The sequence below is a fragment of the Eubalaena glacialis genome, chromosome 1, assembly GCF_028564815.1.
Source record: "Eubalaena glacialis isolate mEubGla1 chromosome 1, mEubGla1.1.hap2.+ XY, whole genome shotgun sequence".
In the NCBI taxonomy this organism is placed as follows: domain Eukaryota; kingdom Metazoa; phylum Chordata; class Mammalia; order Artiodactyla; family Balaenidae; genus Eubalaena; species Eubalaena glacialis.
Genome location: NC_083716.1, coordinates 2,489,571 through 2,504,556, shown reverse-complemented (window position 1 = coordinate 2,504,556; position 14,986 = coordinate 2,489,571). Strand labels below are relative to the sequence as shown.

At 50.5% G+C, this 14,986-nt stretch overlaps 1 long non-coding RNA gene across 1 annotated transcript in view; it reads left to right on the top strand.

Moving 5' to 3' along the window:
* The first annotated feature begins 3,695 nt into the window (after nucleotides 1-3,695).
* Nucleotides 3,696-14,986, top strand: part of LOC133092520 (uncharacterized) — a 347,721-nt gene continuing 336,430 nt past the window's right edge. The window contains exon 1 of the long non-coding RNA XR_009701062.1: nucleotides 3,696-3,725. This is a non-coding gene — a long non-coding RNA (uncharacterized LOC133092520). The remainder of the gene's footprint in view (nucleotides 3,726-14,986) is intronic.

Here is a 14,986-nt window from a genome sequence, read left to right as displayed (position 1 = left end):
GTTTAGAAAATGCACGTCACTGTCTGCACAGTTACTCATTCGCAGTGTCCCCAGCTGGAGAGCGGTTATGTCAGTTAGTGCACGTGCATGCGAAGAACAGCTCCATGACCCTCCGCGGGGGTGGACCTGGGTCTGAAGGACCCTCTCTCTCTCGGAGCCGCAGCGGGGCTGGTGGCTCGGAGTTCTGGATGTGGAGCAGGAGCCCTGTATTCACGTCTGAGCTCCGTCACTTGCTACGTGCAGCTGCGGGGGGATTATTGCCACGTTCTTCACCTGTAAAATGCAGTCATCAGACAACGCGCCTCCTAGGGTCCCTGTAAAGATTACATGAGTCAGTAAAAGCAGAGTGCTTAGGACAGGGAGCGCCTGGGGAGGGGGTGAGCTCAGCGAGGATTCGCCGTGACCAGAACGTACCTTCAGGGAAGGAAGCACGTGTGGAATGGTATGTAGGCGATGACCCTATTAATGTTTCCTACATATTGCGCACGTGTCGCATGTCTGTACCAACGTGTTGACACGCTTGTGAGAAGGGATATTTCAGGGGATTTTAATGAAATCATTGGTTCAGTCAAGTGCTTGAATTGTGCGGTTCCACGTGGGATCCTTTTCTGTGTCCCGTTCATCCTTTCCCTCGTTCGTGGATGGACCGATACCTTTGGAGCAGGATACGCAGTGGAGAGTGAAAGGGTCACTAAAGTCACAGAGATGCCACCTCCTGGAAGGGGAGACCGTATTCAACAAGCACACGATTAATCACTTCATCACAAGTGCGGCACGAGCTGGGGGTGTGGTGGCGAGGGGCCCGGGAGCCCTGGAAGAAGTCGCGGGGGAGCTGATCACTGAAGGATGAGTGGGGTTCCCAGGGGAGAGGGGGGTATTCTGGCAGAGGGGGCAGCGGGTGGGAAGGCCTAGGAAGGCCGGGACCCAGGGCGGGGTGGGGGTGATGGGAGCAGGTGGCAGGGGAGCTCCCTTTTGGACCCAGAAAGCCATAAAACAGACAGCCACATATAAGGGTTTCAGACAGTGGGGAGCTGTGCTTAAGTGTAGGTTTAGACGTGCTCCCCCAGCTGCCCGGGGAGGTGATGCAGGGACACCCAGCAGAGGGGTGAGGGTGGCTGCCAAGGGGGGCGGCTCCAGGCGGGGGGTGGGGAGGGGGAACTGGATTGCCTTGAAAGGCAATCTGATTTACATTGAGACTCTCCCAGTTTAACCTCGTGATAAAGGAACGCAACTCAACGCCAGGACAGCGTGGTAGATTAGCACGTGAAGCGCTGGGAAGACAAGGAGGCTGAACTGAAGCCCCTTAAAAGCAGTCAGGATGGTGGATGCACTGCCTGCCTTCTGCTGCTGCAGCTGCATCCCAGGGCCCCGGGCGGAAGCCGCCTGGCCGGGCTGTGCACCCCGCCTGCCTGCTCTGCCCCGGGTGGGAGGGCTCCCTCCCAAGCCTGTCCCCAGGGCTCCTGCAGCGCTGCCAGCAGGGGGCCTGGCTGGATTTGAAGTGATGACAGAACAGAGGAAACTGGGCAGCTCTTCTGAAGACCGGGCCTCCAAGGCCAGTGTGCCATCAGGGTCCGGGCCCGGGGCCTGGGGCTGCCTGACCGACAGCAGGTCTGGCTGTGAGAGGGACAGGCCAGGTCTGACCGGCGACCCCGCCATCTGTCAGCTGGGGACGGTCCGCAGCGTGAGTGAAGCAGGGGCTCTGGCAGGGCCGCCCACCCAGCACCTGCCCTCGGGACGTCCAGGTTAACGCTGGGAGGAGACGAGATGGCGCCTCTGCCCTTCTGCTGGCCCCGAAGGGAGGGCAGGGTTTGTGACAGAACCCACTGCATGGCTGTGTCCACGGGTGGCTCTCACGGCGCTCTAGGAAGGATGCTTTTGCTGTCACGGGCGCTGGCTTTCGCCCGCAGAGACTGCAGGGTGGGGCGGAGGCCCTCGTCCTCCCTCACGGCGCAGCCCAGGCCTGAGCTCGCCCACTCCTGCACAGCACGGTGGGTCCTGGACGCCGGCCCTCGGGTAACCGGGGCAGGAAACCCACGATCTCCTCCGCAGGATGGAAGCACGAGGCCTCTGGGTGTCGGTCTGAGCCAGGCGGACAGAACGGGGCTCCGTGGCAGGGACGTCAGAAGGCTCTGGGGCCCGGGCTGTGTCTACCACCCACAGACTGAGGCCCAGATGTGCTCTTTTCCTGGCCCTTGGTGAAGAGAGGGAACAAGCTGAGCTAATTCGGGAGCCTGGAAGATGCGCGATTCGCGGGTCCGTCAGGCATCCGTGGGGTCATGTGACGGGCGAGACGGGGCCCGGCTGAACCAGAGTTCACTTTCCAACTTGAAAGTCCTGTGTCGGAACCACCACCAGAAGAGACGAGCGTGGAAGCTCGGAATTGGGCGGGTGGCCGTGCACAGTAAGCGGGGGCTTCTCGGCCTCAGTTTGGACATTGTTCCAGGTGGCTGGCAGATGAGCTGACTCAGACCAGCCTGAGCCGTGAAGATGCGGGGCGGCCCTCAGAGGCTGTGGCGAGCCCCGCTCGCGGCCCTGCTCCTGGCCTGGCCTCCTCTCCCAGCCCCTCCTGGGGCAGGAAGGACGTACGCTCTGGCCGCTTCCCCCTTCCTGTTCCCATCTCCCAGGAGAGACCACAGAATCGGGTTTCCTTGGCCGTGGTCAGCCTGTCCCGTGTCCTGGGCTGATCCCTTATCTGGCCACCGTGACCAGAGGAAGGGGCTGCCTGGGCTCCGCCGCTGCAAGCTGGAGTTGGTCTGAGGGGGGGCGGGTGGGCGTGGGGACAGCAGGGAGGGGGTCAGTCCTCTCCGGTCCCTACCTTGTCTCCTGAATCTCAGTATTCCTTTAAATCCATCTTTCTAGCTCCCTCTTCTTTTTTTCCCCTAAAACCAGTGCCTTTTCATTTTTGAAACTTCTGAATATTGTCATTTACAGCATCGTGACTTACCACTGTAATTGCCGAAGGAGCCCTGGGCAGAAAAGGGGATTTATTGGCTCGTGTAACTGAGGATGTTTCCTGTCTGTGGTGAATGCAGTGCTGTCTGTGTGGGGACCGCTGGCCCCATCTCTGCCCTTTTGGGTGTGGAAGACTCTTTGCCTTGCACAGTCCACACTCCCAGCCGCCGCATCATGACCCTTTTCTTCCCCAGGTGTCTCAGGTGGGAGTCACTGGGACCAGGGCTGATAGAAGGGTGCACTGGGCCTTGGAGAGGACCCTGCTCCCTAGGGCAGGGGTCGGAGGTGTGTCCGCACTGGTCGGAGAGCAGCCAGGAGTGGGCACACGCTGGCGGTGGCAAACAGAATGGCCCGCCGCTCAGCAGTCTGTGCTGAGCACCTTGTCTGGTCACTGCTCCCAGATGCCTAAAGGTTCAGCGTCTCCCTGGCGGGCTTTCTGTGGTGTCAGTTTCTTTTAAAGATGGCATTAGTGTCAAGCTGGCAGTTTCGGACATCACCCTTCTGTTCAGTGAGTGCTGCCCTAAAATGAAGCCCTTTTGAGCAGGATCGATAGAGTTATTAAGAATTATCTTCCTGGAATCAGAATGAAAGTGTTATTGATCACTGTGTCCATTCTAGGTCATCGGGGCTGAAGCCAGGCAGGATTTTGGGGGCACTCAGAATCCTTCTGATGGAGCTCTGCATTTGAAGCCTGGATGCCGGAATTTTCAGAAGAGGATGGTGCTGTGCATGACGACTGTTTGGCTTGACAGACAGACCCCTGAGTCTCAAAGGTACTCTCCTACGTTTTCTTCTAGCAGCTATATTCTTTAAGCCTTAATGTTTAGGCTTGTGATACATTGTGAATTAAATTTTGTGTACAGCATGTGGTAAGGGTCAAGGACTTTATTTTCAAGTACCTGGTTGTTCCAACACCGTTTGCTGTAAAGATGTTCCTTTTCATATTAGATCATTTCTGTGCCTTCGCTGAATCTCCACTTCTGTGCCTTTGCTGAATCTCCTTTTGCTCTCTCTATCCTGTTTCATTGATGTATTTGTTGGTATTTTATACCAGTGTCACACTGCCTTGATTACTCTAGCTTTGTAGTAAGTATTGAAGTCAGGTAGTAAGTCTGCCAACATTATTTTTCTTTTCTAACATTGTTTTGGCATTTTAATGTACTTTGCATTTCCATACAAATTTTAGAACCAGCTTGTGAATTTCTACATAGAAGCCAGCTGTGCTTTTGATTGAGATTATGTTAAATTTATAGAGAAATTTTGGGACAATTGACATTCTTAACAATATTGAGTCTTCAAAGCCATGAACATGGGATGTGTCTTCATTTATTTAGGTCTTATTTAATGTCTCTTTGTAATATTTTGTGGTTTTTAGTGAACAGGTATTGCATATACTTAGTGAATTTATTGCTAAGTATTTTGTTTTTTCATGCTATTGCAAAACGAATTTTAAAAATTTCATTTTCCAATTGTTTTTTGCTAGGATATAAATTTACAGCCTATTGTATTTTAAACATGTGTTCTGGGACCTTGCTAATTCATTTATTAGTTCTAATAGTTTCATAAATTCCTTAGGATTTTCTCTGTAGGCAATGGGGTTATATGCAAATAGATAGTTTTACTTCTCCTTTTCTAATCCCTATGCTGTTTATTTGCTTTTTCTTGTCTGATTACAATGGTTAGGACTTCTGGTATAATAACTGAGTATGTGTACTGAGAGTAGATGTCATTGCATTATTCCCTGCATTAGGGGGGGGAAGTATTCAGTCTTCTAACATTCAGTATAACTTTAGCTGTTTTTTTTTTTGTTTTTTTTTTAAGATCCCTTTAGCAGATTGAACATGTTCCTTTCTAATCCTAGTTTGCTGAGGTTTTAAAAATCATGAATGATTGTTGAGTTTTGTTAAAATGAGCAAATGCTTTTTTCACATCTATTGAAATAATCATATGATTTTCTTTTATTCTGTTAATAATGTGGCTTATATTTATTGCTTTTCTAATGCTAAACCAACCTTGTATTCTTGGGATAATTCTCACGTGGTCATGTGATATTATCCTCTTTATATTTGCTAATATTTTGTTAAGGAAATTTGCATGTTTCATGAGGTATCATTTTCTGTGATTTTCTTTTATTGTAGTATACTTTTCAGGTTATTGTATTAGAATTATGCTGGCCTCATATAATGGATTGGCAAATGTTCCCCCCTCTTTTATTTTCTGAAAAAGTTTGTACAAGAGTGGTGTTATTTTCTTCTTTAACATATACGGGGCTATTCAGATTATATGTTTCATCTGTGTCAAATTTGGTAAGCTGCGTATTTTTCACAAAATTTGTCCATTTCATCTAAGTCACCAAATTTGTTGGCATAAACTTATTCAAATACTCCTTTATTTTCCTTTTAAAATCTGTAGGTTCTATAGCAATAGTCCACCCTTCATTCCTGAAATTGATAATTTGTCCTTTTTCTCTTTTTTTAACCAGTACAGCTAGGGGTTTATAAATTTTATTGCTCTTGTTTGTTTTCTATTTCATTGATTTTATTATTTCCTTCTTTCTGTTTAATTTGGGTTTACTTTGCTCTTCTTTTACTAGGTTCTTGGGTTGTACATTCATTCATTAATTTTTCAACTGTTTTTTTCTAATATAAATATCTGAAGTTATAAATCTCAGCACATTCCAAAAATCATATGATTTGTATTTTCATTGTCATTCACTGTGAATATTTTCTAAATTTCCCTCATGTTTTTTTCTATGAGATATGGATTATTCAGAAGTATGTCTAATTTTCACACACTAACGGTTTTTTGAAATATGATTATTAATTTCTAATTTAATTCCACTTTGGTCAGAGAACATACTATATGATTTTAACCACTTTACATTTAATAAGTCTTATTCTATTGGCCTGTATAGTGTGTCTTGGTGAACATGCTAGGTGGACTTGCAAAGAACGTGTATTATGCAGTTTTTGGTTGTAGTATAGAGCAAATCTATAGTTTACTCATTTTTAATCTATTTGTTCTATTAATTTATGAGGGAAGGAAATTTAAAATCTTTAACAGTGTTTGTGGAATTATCTGTCCTTTTAATTCTATCAATTTTTGCTTTGTGGAGTTTGAAATTCTATTAGGTACATGCATATTTATGATTATTTTGTTTTCCTGTTTCTTCATATATCTTGTACTTTTGGATTATATCCTAACTTTGTGAGTGGTATGTCATAGAGACTCTGTATTTTGTTCTGTGTCTCCAAAGAGTACTTATTTTCTTTGTTAATCAGGCAGTATATGTGACTGAACTCAAACTTCAAATCCTCTCTCTCTTGTGGTGTGAATAGCTCATATCCAAGTTCAGTTCTTTCAGTCTTAGCAGGGCAGCTTGGAGCCTGCCCTTTGTCTGTGTTGTTCAGTGGTCAGCCAGAGATTTGGGTTGAGTTTATACACAGAATTCCTTCTCCTGTCCTGCTGTCTTCCCGCCAGTATTTCCCATTTATTCTCCAGTGGTCATGGTTGCTCCAAACTCCTTCCTCTGGTTCTTTAAGCCAGAAAGACTGAGGATTTGCTATGGAAGTTTAGCTGTCCTGAATGTCTCACATTTGGACCTGCTCTTAGACTATAAGTCATAAGAATGGGAAATTCACCCCATGCTGTTCCCTTTTTCCAAATATCTACTCCCTCCAGTGTCCGCCTGCTTTTGATCACTCTCCAGGGCCTTCAGACTTAGAAAAATATTGTCTAAAACTTTTAGTTTGTATGTGTGGGAGGGTTAGTCCAATAGGAGCAATTTATCCATAACCAGAAGTGGAATGATCCATTTGCTATGTATTTTCCAGAATTTTTTTGCTGTTGACTTACTTACATACTTAGATTCTGTCCATATGAACCGATGTTATTTTTATCCTTTTGCTTTTGTTTTAGTGAGTTTTTTCTAGGTAGCAGGTATAAATGCATTTATTCAAGCTTCTGTGTTTAATCTAGAGTGTTTTTTCTATTTTGAATAATTTCCAAAAAAATTCTGGGTTAAAGGACATAAACACTTTCAAAGCTTGTGATAAGTGCTGACAACATATCTTAGATTCTGTTTTCACCCATCGCTCTCTCTTTGCTGTAATAGCCCTTGTTTGCAGGGGGGCTGCCCTTGCTTCTCTTCATTCTTTCTGGTAGTAGGAAAGGCCCACAGCTATGCTCAGAGCTGCAGCCAGGACCAGGGAGCCCCTGGGCAGATCACCCAGAGGGAAGGGTTTTCCAGCCCAAGACCCAAATTAGATTCCCTAACTTTCTTCATTGACCTAAGCCTGTATATCCTCAGGAATAGTTAAATCTCTCACTGGGTCGGGTTTGCGTTTTTATAATCTCTACCTCTGCCTACCTAATCAACTTGCCACGAGTCAGGGTTATGGGTTTATCATGCAGTTAATTCCCAGTCAGTTAGAGACCTAGGGTAGAAGAGAGACAGAAAGAAGCATTTGAAGGTCTCATATCAGGTGCTGTTTGAATTGACCTGGAGACTCTCTGGAACAGTCAGGTCAGTTCTTGGGGGTGAACGTGAACCAGCACCCCCATGGCTGATCAGGGGAGAAGCTGGCAGCCTGATGATGTCATTGATCTCACTGTGTCCCAGCTCATTGGGTCTCCTCCCCGGCAAGCTTGTCACAGTCCTTTCGGGCTCGATCACGGCCTTCTTTGTTTCTTCTCTTCTCTTTGGTAGCTTGTGACACTCCCTGTGGACATGGAGTCTCAGTTTTCCTCAAATTGCAGGAAGCAGAGACACAGGACAGAGGGTGCTGTGGAGAGAATGTGGGTGTTGACCAGGCAGAGAATAGCCACGGTCTCGGGGAACGGCTCCCCTGGCTGCTGGAAGGCTGATGGTTCCAGAATATCCTAACTAAGCTCTTACTGAAGGGATGCACCTGAGACCTGAATTGTCATTTCAAGGGGAGGGAAAGTGGGGTAAGGACAAGATCTACTCAGAGTGTGATCTGTGGGGCCAGAAGCCTCAGGATCCCCTGGGAACTTGCTAGAAACACCGAATCCCACCCCAGAGCTGTGACTCTGCCTTTTAACAAGACCCCCAGGTGATTTCTACACACCTTAATTTGCTCTGCATTTGCTCCACGACACTGGGGAGCAATGCATGTCACATTACTTGGTTTTTCTAGAGAACAGAAAGCCCATCTTTACGCCCCGTTCACCAGCATTGGGGAGATGCTCGCCATCGACAGTTATCAGCGCCCCCCTCCCATCTCTGGGGTCTCCGGGGTCCTGCAGGGACCTCGGGGTGTGTGCCATCTGGGATGTTCTGGTAAGTTCTCCATGGCCTGTCCATCCTGGATGTGGGGACGTGCCCAGTGCTGGCCCACCTGGTCCTCTGGGAGGAGGGTGACTTGCCGCTCTCACCCCGCACTTGGGCACCAGCCTTGAGCATTGGGGGCCTCCCCTTCTCCTTCCTCCACCGCTCAGCCTGTGGGGATCTGGTGCCCTGCCGCCCTCCCCACTACGCTTTCCATCTTTCTGCACCGTCCTCTTGGATGTGTTGACACTGACAGACACTGCCCTCTTGGACGTGGTGACGCTGTCCTGGAGAGTCTGGCTGAGGCCTCCTGGCTCTTCCCTGGGGAAGCTCGGGCCTCCGTCCTCACCACCCTGGCCTCTTCCGAGGGAAGAGGAAGTCATCTCATTGAGCGAGACTCTGCTTTTTCCCTGTGGCTTCTCCAAGGCTGAGCCTGGACCTTGAGGTGGAGGCACCTCGTGGGGACACAGGATGCGTGGCTGGAAAGGACCGTGCGGGGTAGAGAGCCGTCTTGACTCCTGAGCGACATAACAGGGGTCCTGGAGGGCCACAGGGAGTTCTCCACTGGTCCTTGGAACCTGTTCAGGGCCTGGGTTGGGGGGCCCTGGCTTCTGCTGTAGCAGGGCTCTGGGCGTGACCTCGGGCTGATGGGGCCTGGAGAGGCTAGGCTCTCAAGGCCTGTCGGCTGGTTGGGACCTGCATGACCTCAGGGGAGTCACTCCCTTCTCTGTCCTTGGTTTCTTCTTCTGAGAATGAGGACAACAGTAGTGTCACCTCTCAAGGCCGCTGTGAAGAGTGGATGCAAGCAAAGCCCGGAGCGCCACGCTCCCAAGATGAGCCAGCCCCAAAGGTGACAAAGATGCTGAAGCTCCAACGACGCCATCAGGGCTGACGTCTGTTGGCACAGGCAGAGAACGAGGAGCACTGTTCATGCAGGGGCCTGACCAGGAGGCCCGGGGCGGTGCTTCACTGATAGGACGGGTGGCCAGCCTGGGCCATGGGTGCTGCAGAGACCCAAGTGTTTCTGACCTGAGTCTGTGGGCCCCTTTCTCGGTCTCACAGGGCTGTCCCTGAGGACCCTCCTTCCTGCTCTCCGGACGGAATAGTCAGGATATACAGGTCTTCCTCCACCTATGATGGAGTCACGTCCTCATAAAGCATCGTGAGTCGGAAAGATCATAAGTTGAAATGCATTTACTACACCTCCCCTCCTGAACTTCACAGCTCAGCCCAGCCTCCCTCAAATGTCCTCAGAACACGGACCTTAGCCTACAGTTGGGGAAACAAAGCCTATTTTATAATAAAGTGTTGAATGTCTCATGTAATTTATTGGGTTCTGCACTGAAAGTGAAAAACACAGTGGCTGTCTGGGTCCAGGATGGTTGGAAGTGTGCTGGTTTTCAACCTCGAGATCGCGGGGCTGACCGGGAGTTGCAGCCGCTGCCCAGCATCACGAGAGAGGATTGGACCCCCTTTCGCTAGCCTGGGAAAAGATCCTAATTCAAAACCTGAAGTACGCGGTTTCTACTGTATGCACATCACTTTCACACCATCATAAAGTCATCATAAAGTCTTAGGAAAATCCTAAGTTGAACCACGAGTCGGGGACCGTCCATGGATGGAGCTAAACTTCAGGAGAGAAGCCCCCATTCATTTGCTGGTGTTACTTTCTTCCAGGGAGAACGAACGCCTTGCTCAGATAAAGTATTTTTAGAGATCATCTGTGCTACATTAAGGAAATGTTTTTAGAGTCTCTAGTTCTAAATTTCACTTTGATCTCACAAGGAATATTTTATCGGATAACGCAGGCCTGGCAGGGTGGCTTTGTTCCCTCCTGTACTTGTCACTGTCACCGTGGAGCAGACCGGCAGGGTGCTCTCTGGGCCTTCTCTCCAGGCATGAGATATCTGAGCTGACATCACTGCCGACCAGGACGCTATGATCACATTGGATCTGAGAGCCTCTGGGACCCACATCGTTTTCTTGATTTGCCTGCTGGTGTGACAAAGATGAAGCTCATTTCGAGGAAAGTTGGAGGCAGACAGAGCAGAGTGGGGAGACACAATTAGGAGCATTTATAATTTTCATCAAGTAGCAGATTTCAGAGTCCGTTCAGTCTAGGCTGGAACTCCAGGCGGAGCGTCCCCTGGAAGCTGGTTTTCCATGGGCTTCCCCTGTTTTTTGACCTCATTTCTCAGTCAGATGATGGATGAGAAAAAACTCACTGGGGCATGGGCTTTCTTTTCCAGGTGAGGCTTGGGAACCTGGGCTGCGGAAGAGGCTCGGGCCCCTGCAAGGGGAGAGACAGGTGATTTTGAAGACGATGACGATGCTTACTGTGCTGGGGTGAAAAGTGTCCCCCAAAGATGTGTCTTCACACGGCTTCTCCTCGTGTCTCTGTATGTGCTCTCTGCTTCCATCTCTTCTAAGGACATCATTCATTGGGTTTAGGGCCACCCTAATCCAGCATGATCTCATCTTGAGATACTTACCTTAAGTACATCTGCAAAGGCCTTATTTCCAAATAAGGTCGCATTCACAGGTAACCAGGGTTAGGACCTGGGCATATCTTTGGGGGACGTTTCCTCTGTGTCCACTAGTGGGGAGGGTGTGTTTCCTACCAGGGCTTCAAGTCTTTGCCCAGTGTCCAGCGGTTAGCTTTGCTTCTTTGGCATTTTTATAGCCCTTACTCTTAAGGAACCGGGTACAAATTGCTGTCTGCAGTTTGGGTCAGAAAGAGGCCAGCATCCACTGCCAAAGGCCCACCCACTGAGTGTCAGAGTGGGATTGGGCCTGGACTCTGCCTTGTGGTGAGAGCCTGACTGAGGGGGACACTTGTGGCTTTTGCTGCCCTGCGTCTAGTCCATAGTTTGTCTGTGGGTGAAGGACCCCTTCCCAGCCCCCAGCCCATGTGGCTGGGCCCAGGCCCCTGGGTGAGGATGGCAATCAGCCAGTAAGACTAAATTCTGACACTTCTGTTTGAGCTGGGGAAGGGGACTCTGTCCTTCCAATAGAACCAAATCTGAAGTACAGAGGGCTGGAGCACTGCAGCCATTCTGTCATCATGAGGTGAAAGCCTGCTTAAGGCAACACCAGAGCTGGGACTAGTGAGAGGTCAGTGGGGCCCACGGGTGCAGAATTTAAGGAGGTGTCAGACTCCGGGTTGTGCAAGTGCGGGTTGGCCCTGGACAGCACCACTGAAAGCAGAGCTGAGGGAGGGAATACAAGAGTTCCTGATGACATTGTCTGAGCTCCTGGATCCCACTGTGCCTGAAGCCATTAACCTCTGAATTATTCAGTGTATGAGCCCGTACATTTTCTTTTGCTCAAGCCAGTTTGAATTGGATTTTCTATCTCTTGCAGCCGACAGAGCTCTTGTAATATACCTGCCCCCACGTTACTCCCCACTGAGGTTGGGAGGGTGCTCCGGACCCCTCCCCAGAGTCTGCCTGAGGATCTTTTTTTTTTTTTTTTTTTTAAATTAATTAATTTATTTATTTTTGACTGTGTTGGGTCTTCGTTTCTGTGCGAGGGCTTTCTTTAGTTGCGGCGAGCGGGGGCCACTCTTCATCGCGGTGCGCGGGCCTCTCACTGTCGCGGCCTCTCTTGTTGCGGAGCACAGGCTCCAGACGTGCAGGCTCAGTAGTTGTGGCTCACAGGCCTAGTTGCTCCGCGGCATGTGGGATCTTCCCAGACCAGGGCTCAAACCCGTGTCCCCTGCATTGGCAGGCAGACTCTCAACCACTGCGCCACCAGGGAAGCCCTGCCTGAGGATCTTATATGAAGTCCCAGCATCAGACCACGAGTCTTCAAGGTCTGTACATCATCCCTCCAGAGGCCGACTACAACCCCTGCAAGCAGGCCTCCTGCTCTCCTCCGAAACCCCCATACCCAAGGCAGGGCCTCCCCTGTGAGCCGGGCACACCTCAGGAAAGAGCGGGGAGATACAGAGACCAGGCGTCAGGTCGAGGGGTGCTGCTTGAGTCTCAGAGAAGCCCCCAGAGAGAGCGATGACAGGTGCTTGCCTGGGAAATGTGTCCGATGATCTCAAGCCGGAGACGGGCGGGAGGTCTGTGGCTACAAAATGAGGTTCAGTTTCCAGAGAGCTGAGGAGGCGCCGGGGTGCACACCCTCATGACGATGCCCGGGATCTCCAGAGCCGGCCCCCTCCTCGCCGGGCTGTGAGCATCCAGCCTCAGGCGCCTGCCAGGATCATGCAAGACTGGGTGGCCTCAGTGGAGGACATTTCCCATAGTTTGCCCCTCCTCTACACCCCTCCCCCAAGACAGGCTTACTTCTGAGCTCACAGCCCATATATTTAGAATAAAAGTTTATGGTTTGATATACGTGCAAGAACATTCATGAACCATCCTGTATTGGAGAACTACAGAGAAAACCAGAATTCCCTGCGGTAGATGTCATAAAGGCCCCACAGAAGTCCTCATCTTGATCCCCCAAACCTGTGAATATGAGACCTTACATGGCAAAGGGCGCTTTGCAGGTGTGATTAAGTTAAGACTCTTGAGATGGGGAGATTATCCTAGGTTATCTGGGTGGGTCCAATGTCATCACAAGGGTCCTTATAGGAGAGGGGGCAGGAGGGGCAGAGTCTGATGTCGAGCAGGGGTCAGAGTGACGTGGGGAAGGGCCCAGGAGCCAAGGATGCAGGCGTCTTCTTGGCGCTGGAAAGGCAAGGACACGAATTTCCCCGAAGCCGCCGGAAGATACCAGCCCTGCCAGCGGCTTGAATTTAGGACTTCTTACCTCCAGAACTGTAGAAGAATAAGTTTGGGTTGCTTTAAGCCACTAGTTTGTGGTCTTCTGTTATAGCGGCCACGGGAAGCTCATACATTTGCTCTGCTGGTCAGTAAGGAGCCTGCGTGTGCCTGGTAGATGCACCCACAGATTCCAGAGGTAACAAGAGATGCCCTCGGCACCAGGCTGGGCTGCGAGGTGCCTGAGATCCCGGCACCACAGGTCTGACCTCCGGAGTCCACGGGGCATGACTCGACTTGCAGACGGGCTTTGCAGGTCGGGGGTGGAGGAGGGCTCACTGCCGTCTCATCGCTCTGCCTCTGGGTTTGAGGCGCCCCACTGGCGGCATCTCCCTCTTCAGCTGAAATGGTCTCTGATGCTCGGCGAGGCATTGCTGGATAGGATATTACATCGCAATCCAGGAGCTTTCTGGAGCAGATTACAAGACCGGGACCCTGGTGTGCAAGCGGAAACCCAGCCTCTACGGTGTGAAATTCCACTTTATCACCTTCCTCTCAAGGTGCCTCACCGGCACCGACTTAAATGGGGGGATTTACTTCTCTGTTGCCCTAGCCCCCCAGAGAAGGAGAAATCCTCTGCTGACACTCTTTCCCATCCCATGCGTGTGGAAATCACAATACACAGGTTTTGCGCAATCTGTTTCTGCAAAACACCGAGTTTATTGCTCACTGAGATTGAAATGTCCAGCGAGCACTTGCTTTGCTCGTCCACTGGGTAGCCCGTGGGAAAGAGGTGTAGTTAATGGTACAGCGTAAACCCCGGGGCTCAGGTCTGCTGATTATCGTGTTATGGTCAATCTAAGCCTAGTATCCTTTTTCATAGCATTTCCTGCTGCCCGAAATCTTTCCTCTGAAAAGCAATAACAGGAAGGCCATCAGCGGAGTTTATGAGAAAACCATCGTGCTTAAAGCAGCACCGATTATAGCACGATAGCACTGCTGGCTCGTCGGGGACAATGGGCCTGTTGGAATGTCCCTGGGCAGCAGCCCGGGAGGCCCCAGCCTAGCGTGTTATTTATTTATTTTTTTTAAAAGAGCTCCTGACTTATTTATTTATTTATTTATTTATTTAATTTTTTTTTGGCTGTGTTGGGTCTTCATTTCTATGTGAGGGCTTTCTCTAGTTGTGGCAAGCGGGGGCCACTCTGCATCGCGGTGCGCGGGCCTCTCACTGTCGCAGCCTCTCTTGTTGCGGAGCACAGGCTCCAGACGCGCAGGCTCAGTAGTTGTGGCTCACGGGCCTAGTTGCTCCGCGGCATGTGGGATCCTCCCAGACCAGGGCTCGAACCCGTGTCCCCTGCATTGGCAGGCAGATTCTCAACCACTGCGCCACCAGGGAAGCCCCTAGCGTGTTATTAAGATGAGCGATTTGGCTGCCCGGGTGAGGCTGGCCGGGACAATCAGCCCTTGGACCAGCACGCCGTCCCGGGTTCTGGAATCCCGTCTGCAGGACGGCACCTCGGGGGAGAGAGGAGGACTGGCGGGGGGTCGGGTACGTGCTGGCCCAGCGCTCACGCAGTGTCTCAGGGGAGGGTGTGAGTGTGAGGCGTCACCCTCCCCAGACACGAGGGATCATGAAACTCCGCAGGGCGTGGATTCACTTTCCTGAAGTGAAAAGGGAGATCTGAGCGTCTGTGCTTTTTTCCTTCCTTGCAGACAGTGGGTGGAAACGGGAATTTCTAGGCATTGGCTCAGATAAGCTTAGGAAACTGACAACATTACAAAGGACAGAGGTAACACTAGGCCCTGCATTAGTCCTCTCAGGCTGTCAGAGGACCTCAGGTGGAGCGGCTCACACAACAGAGATCTATTCCTCACGGCTCTGGAGGCTGGAGGCCCGAAGGCCAGGTGCCACGGGGCTGGTTCCTCCTGAGGCCTCTCTCCCTGGCGTGTAGACAGCCGCCTTCTCCATGTCCTCACGTGGTCTCTTCTGTGTGCATGGCATCCCTGGCGTCTCTATGTGTCCACA